We start from the raw sequence: 6,745 nt of genomic DNA, 5'->3' as shown, positions 1-6,745 counted from the left end.
CCTTCCGGATGGTGTCTAGCCTCCTCATCTCTACCGACCATTTGGGATATTTTTGATTTATCTTGACCTTCTCTGAGGAGATTCTAGAGTGATCTTTGATAAGCTCTACAAGGTCTCTGTATTCAACCTTTTCACCTCTCTCCTGTCGATCTCCCAATGCCAGTCTGGTGAGCTCAGCGATATTGCTCTTGTTGGTTTTGACCACAAACTTCTTCCCCTTCACTGGGGCTGACACACCGGAGAGCGCTATTTCTAAGTTGATCATGTTGTGATCGGAAAGTTCTTTGCTCCTGATCCTAGTCTCATCGATCCTCATGCTCCGGATATATTCCCGAGCTCTGTCGCTGCACAGTACATAGTCAAGTACTGCCTGGCCCCTAGTGTGGCTTCCCTCACACATCTCTGTGTTTTCAGTGTTGAGTGTGGGCTGTGTTTCGTTTTCATGGTCAACTTCAGTGTTTTCTTGTTCGTCTTCGTTTTCTGAGGGCGTGTGTCTTTCTGAGCCCTGATTGGATGCAGACAACGTAGGCTTCTCGAAGACAACGTCCTTCGTGTTGATGATCGTCTGAGTTTCTGGCATCCAGATTCTGTATCCGAGGCCATGATCTAAGTATCCGACAAGTCTACCCGGATCACCTCGACGCTCAAACTTTCGCAGTTTCGGCTGTTGTTTTCTCACATAGCATTTCATGCCGAATGGTTGGAGTTTTCCAATGTATGGTTTCTTCTTATATATGATTTCATATGCTGACTCGTTCAGCTCTCCATGTTTGGATACGATGTTCAATATATCCACACAGAAGCTGACACATTCAGCCCGGAGGTACTTTTTATGTTCAAAACCTGCACTGATTAGAGCGGATCTGACCAAATTTATGACTGTGCGATTTCCACGTTCCGCAGTGCCATTTTGCATGGCAATGTATGCACTGCTGAACGTTTGCTCCGCACCCATGTCATCGAGAATTTTCTTGACTTCTTGATTTTTGAATTCAGTTCCGTTATCCGAATGGAAACGCTTAGTGTTTTGACCGATTTGATTTTTGTACCACTGAGTATAATGTCAGATGGAGTCGGCGGTCTGATCTTTGGCCTGAAGAAAGTAGACCTTCCTGAATTTCGAAAATTCATCCGTGATCATTGGAAAATGTCGTGAGTTTCCCAGCAACGGTGTAGCCGGGCTACACAAGTCTGCTGGTATGGTATGGTGTGGTATGGTACGGTACGGTATGGTATGGTATGGTATGGTATGGTATGGTATGGTATGGTATGGTATGGTATGGTATGGTATGGTATGGTATGGTATGGTATGGTATGGTATGGTATGGTATGGTATGGTATGGTATGGTATGGTATGGTATGGTATGGTATGGTTTGGTATGGTATGGTATGGTATGGTATGGTATGGTAGTGATACTCGCGCTCGTGTAGCCGTTTGAAATTACAAAACCAGCCTCAGTAAGGGTGTTTTGAAGGTTTTAAACATGGTGAGATTGTCTTCCATCGATTTGTTTTTGAGAAACTTGAAAGACATCTTTGACGATGCCAGTTTGGTTTGCGAATCTTCTCTTGATCTTTTCATAGATTTCGCTAGCAGTGAGAGTATCGGTTTCACCATAGAAGAGAGTTATGATGAGATTTGGGTGAATGGAAGAATAGAGAATTCGTTTTCCGAGTAGATTTGCTGCCTTATATTTTCTGACTTGTTCTTTTTGAATAGTGGTCCATTCATTTCTTTCTCGTTCCTTTTTCTGGCATTACCTAAATCCCAGCAATAAGATCTGCGACATCTTGATTCTGAGATAGATCCATAGGTAGGGATAAGGGATTTCCAGGCTACGTAGTTCTGTCCATGCTCTTTCAGCGTGTCTGGGCATTGCGTCAGGTTCTTTTTATACTCTGGCTCTGAGCCTGACATGTCCGGAATGGACATGTTTGGTCCTGGTCTTAGAAAGTAAATGGTTGCTTACTTTTGTGGATCGTTGAAGAGCTAACTCGTGCTGATAACGTATTCGATATTCACGGGACACTTAGGCAGAACTCAGCATAATAGAACAGACAGCTGGTGTTACCCAGTGTTTATTCCAGATGTTGCAGTGCTTGTATAAGTCCAGAAGAAGTGGAAAGTGGTAAAGAGAAAGAACACTGTCTCCCTCAGTGTATCAGACGGTTACAGGGAACATAGATTCTGAACAAAATGTGGACGACAAAAACGACATGGGATGACCCCGTATCGGAGGAGATAAGAAGAGACTTCAAAAAACGGTCGAGAGAGTTGAGAGACATAGAGAAGATCACAATACCCCGAAGATATTGGCAGGAAGATAGATGTGACAGGGTCGATTTACACATCTTCGCGGACGCCTCTCAACTCGCTTACGGCTTCTGTGCCTACGTAGTCGCGAAGAAGGAGAAAGAAGCAACGAGCACTCTCGTTCTAGCCAAATCGAGAGTAGCGCCCAAAAAACGCTACGATCCCTCGATTAGAGCTAATGGCCTTAGCCATGGCTGCGGGAGCGGCAGAATACATACGGCAGGAGTCATCGTCCACCTTCGAAGAAGAACATCTCTGGACGGACAATTGTGGCGTATACTTTCAAGCAAGTACGAAACACCCAGAAAAATTGCCTTTATTCGCGAGAAACCGCGTAAGAAAGATTCAAGAGAATGCACGGAACGCAAGGATTCATCACGTGCCGGGCGGCGGATCTCATCAGTGGAGGCTGCACATCAGGGAACTAACGGAGAGCATATGGCTGACGGGACCTGGTTTCATCAGAGAGCCATCGAATGCGTGGCCCCAACCACCACAGAATAGATGTGAGGAAATACAAGTCAATGTGGCAAACATTCAGGAGACACCGTTCAGGAGTTTTCTGATAGAGAGAGCTGAGCAGCCGGTATCAATGCAGGTCACTCTGGTTAAGATTTGCATCTTGAACCGGCGAAGAACGTTGTGATACGGTTTGACTCGCTTGGGAAATGGTCAACTTATCCCCGAGCGATGGTGCTCCAGGAGAGCGGTTGATTATTGGAAAGGATGGATCGAGAAAGCACAACTAGCAGAGCTCATTGTACCAGCAGAACTACAAAGAGCGGAGAACTTCATTATATCATAGGTGCAAATAGACGCGTACGGTGAAGAGATGAGGCATCTCATGACTCTTGACTTTACTAGTTGTTCATTCACACTATCGTGTCGTATCATTAAGACTATATAAAAATACAGGGCTTCACAAGGCATCTGGCGATGTCGATGTTTCTGCCAGTTCTGTCAGGGGTGCGTTCTGTCAGATGGGGTGTGAGCTGACTCCATCGATGCTGTTGGGAGCCGTTTTGTTCCGGCAGAGCAGCAGGTGGATTCGCCCTCCCGATTCTCCGCATAGTTTGCACACACAAGTCGCGGTTGGCTCGTGAGAGCTTTGCGTCGAGCAGGTGAGGTGGTGGAAGCCGTGTGCTGCGAATCTTGTTGTCAGGTGGCGGTTCCGGTTGGACCGTTCTCAGGGATGGGAGGTGCGGCTTCTTGATTTCTTGGGACCCTATAGATGGCTTTCCTCACACGCTCCCTGATGTGATCTGAGAAAGCTCTACCGTTCAGAGATAGCTTGATCCCTAGGTAGTTGAAACGGTTCACGAACTCGATCCTATGGCTGTCCAGAATGAGGACATCGTCTCGAGCCAGCCCTCCACCTTTCCTGAACTTCATCGCGAAGGTTTTCCCGTGGTTGATCTGGAGTTTCAGTTCCTCGAAGGCTCTCCTGAGGGCCGTGAGGGCTTGTTGGAGTCTGGATTTATTCTCGCTGTATAGTACCAGATCGTCCGCCAACATCAGAATTCTCACAAGCTTGTGTCTTTCGTTCATCTTGTGTCTTCCGCGGTAGGTCTTTCACTAGGACCGCAAAGAGCAACGGACTGATATCGTCCCCCTGGGCGAATCCCGTTGTCCGGGTGAAAGGCTCGTGTAGGGTGACTCCGTCGTCCAGGAAAATTCTGTTTTCTTGAAGGATCCTCGCCAGAAGGCGGAGGAATCTCTGTGGTAAACCGATCTCGGCAAGCTTCTGGACCACGATGTCCCTCGCACCGGTATGGAACGCCGCTCTGAAGTCTACAAAGACGGCGTATACATGACCACCGGGGGCTTGCAATGATTGGTGAATGTAGCTCAGTCAGCAGGATCTCACAGGCGGAGCGTGGGCTCTTCCCCAACCGAAACCCGTGCTGCTCTTCGGGCAGTCGGTTTTGTGCCTCCAGGAAAGCTGTCAGTCTTTTAGTCAGGAGTCCGGCCAACAGCTTGTAGGGACAGCACTTCTTTGCTTCCCTTGCTTGAGTTCCATCTCTTCCACTAGTCTTCTTTCACGGCTGGGGAGTTCAGAAACTCCGGGTGAATTTTCTTCTTTAACATAACACAACATCATTTATTCCAAAGGAAGTGAGTTGACAGTGTCGTGTTTGCCGTGGACCCTAGAGCCCGTGTTACAATCGCACGTCAGAAAACGTCCATGAAAGAACAAATGACTGGTGAACCGGGGGGGGAGCTAAGGTTGGGATATACAGTCAAGTGCCGCTAAGTTGGAGCTCCTATAAGTTGGAAAACTCCTCTAACTTATAATTTAGAGTCGCTTTTCTCATGGTTTGCTAAGTAAAAGCATAGACCCCGTGTTGACTCTCTCCTCTAACTTATAAAACCTCCTCTAACTCATAATTTGGAACGATTTCGCCGCCCTAAGTTGTAAAGCGCGGAAAAATGATCCACACAGCCAAGGTTTAACGTCCCGGGTACTGTTATTCACATTGCTCCCGAGGACGGATCCATAGAGCAAAAATGTACCCAGGAGGATCGAGGCCGAGTACCTGCGTTTCCGTAAGGAATATTTTTCCGGCAGCAGGGATCGAACCCACACCGCCTTCCGCGCGAGCGGCGTCGTTGCGGCTATGCACGTTCGCACGAGTAGCGACAAAAGCGCTAACCACTCGACCACCCGTCGGTTCAACAACATGACTATGACGTCTCAATGCACACGTGCTTCTGTCTGATGTTCGTCGTGCGTGAGCTTCTGTCAGCTACTTTTGTGGCCAGTTTCGGTGAAGGGAGGGAGTGAGGACCATGCCCACCAACACGAACTTAAGTTTGAAAGACAAAGTGGAAGTTCTGGGAGAACTCGAAGCAGGTAGAAGTAAGCTCGACGTAAGAAGAGATTGGAAGATCTCCCAGGCTACGCTATACAATATCAAGCGAGATGCCGAGACGATACGAGCACAAGCGGCTCTGAGACGAAGCGCGAAATGCAAGCGGTTCAGGAAGTCGAAATTCGGAGATGTCGAGTCTGCTCTCTTCAAAACCTTCAGAGAAGCTCGTGCGTCCAATCCTACCCTGCCGATTTCTTCATCATGGCTCCAGGAGAAAGCTAAGTCCCTAGCAGCAGAGCAAGGCGACTCCGATTTCAAAGCTTCGAACAAATGGTTGGAGGGTTTCAAGCAGCGTCACCGCTTATCGTCAAAGCGAACATGTGGCGAGGCAGCCAAGGTCAATCAAGAGGACGTGAACCAATGGCTGGAGAACAATGAAGGGATCCTGAACGATTACTCCTGTGAAGACATATTCAACGCGGACGAGACAGGTTTCTTCTACAAAATGATGCCGAATCGGACGGTACATTTCAAAGGAGAAGCCTGTCATGGTGGAGAACAAGCGAAAGATCGGTTCACGGTTTTGCTCTGTGCAAACTTCGCGGGCACCGAAAAATTGCTGCCCTTGGTGATTGGTCACGGTAGAAACCCCCGATGTTTTTCCGAAATTGGCGAAGCGCGAAGCCTTCCATGACAGCGCGAAGCTGGGTTGCCACTATCGATCGCAGAAAAGGGCATGGATGGATACAGCGATCTTCACCGAGTGGCTCTTGAAGATTGAGGGAGATTTCAGGAAGCAGAAACGCCGAGTACTTCTGCTCCTGGACAACTTCAAAGGTCATGAGGTGGATATCGAACTCAATCACGTCAAGATTCTCTTCCTTCCTCCGAGGACCACATCGAAATCGCAGCCCATGGACCAGGGCATCATTTGTAACGTGAAACAGTTGTACAAAAAAAAGCTGGTCGAACATTACTGGGCCATGGCACAGGACGGTCAAGTGAAGGAAATAAATTTGCTCCAGGGTATCCGGTTCCTGAGAGAGTCATGGGATGATGTCAAAACTTCCACCATATTCAACTGCTTCAAGAAATGCCTCCCGAACGTTCGGAATGCCAGCGCTCAAAGTGAGAACAGCGATGACATAGACGAACCGGATCGAATGATTATCCGAGACTGTTTCCCCATTTCCATGACTTTCGGGGACTTCGTTCAGGCTGATCGGCAACTTGTGACTTCCGATGATTTCGAGCCTGAACACAATGAGGTCCTCAGCGAAACCTCGGATGAAGAACCCGGGTCCCCCTTCGAGGAGCCCAGTTGTGGTTTCGTGACCGGCCAAGAGGCTCTCCGAGCCTTGGCTACATTGGTCAACCATTGCTCTCAGAGACAAAATATTGTTCCAGGGATCAGCATGGCTCTACATCAGTATCGAGATCTTGTTATTTGTGACATTCTACAGGAAAAAAGACAGGCAGATCTTCGATATTATTTTTCGAAATCGAAGCCTTAGTTGTTTGGTTGTATTTTGAAGACGAGAATTGTATTGATGGGGACTGACTTTGTTCGGAACGGTAGATAGTAGAAACTGAGTACGGTACATAGTCAGGACTCTCC

At 47.9% G+C, this 6,745-nt stretch overlaps 1 pseudogene; it reads left to right on the top strand.

Annotated features, from left to right (window-relative positions):
• Positions 1-5,104: 5,104 nt before the first annotated feature.
• LOC108864971 (tigger transposable element-derived protein 6-like) lies at positions 5,105-6,641 on the top strand (annotated as a pseudogene).
• The last annotated feature ends 104 nt before the right edge of the window (positions 6,642-6,745 follow it).

This window comes from Galendromus occidentalis, unplaced genomic scaffold (assembly GCF_000255335.2).
Source record: "Galendromus occidentalis unplaced genomic scaffold, Mocc_1.1 scf7180000075776, whole genome shotgun sequence".
NCBI classification, from domain to species: Eukaryota; Metazoa; Arthropoda; class Arachnida; order Mesostigmata; family Phytoseiidae; genus Galendromus; species Galendromus occidentalis.
This window is presented reverse-complemented; position numbering and strand designations above follow the sequence as displayed.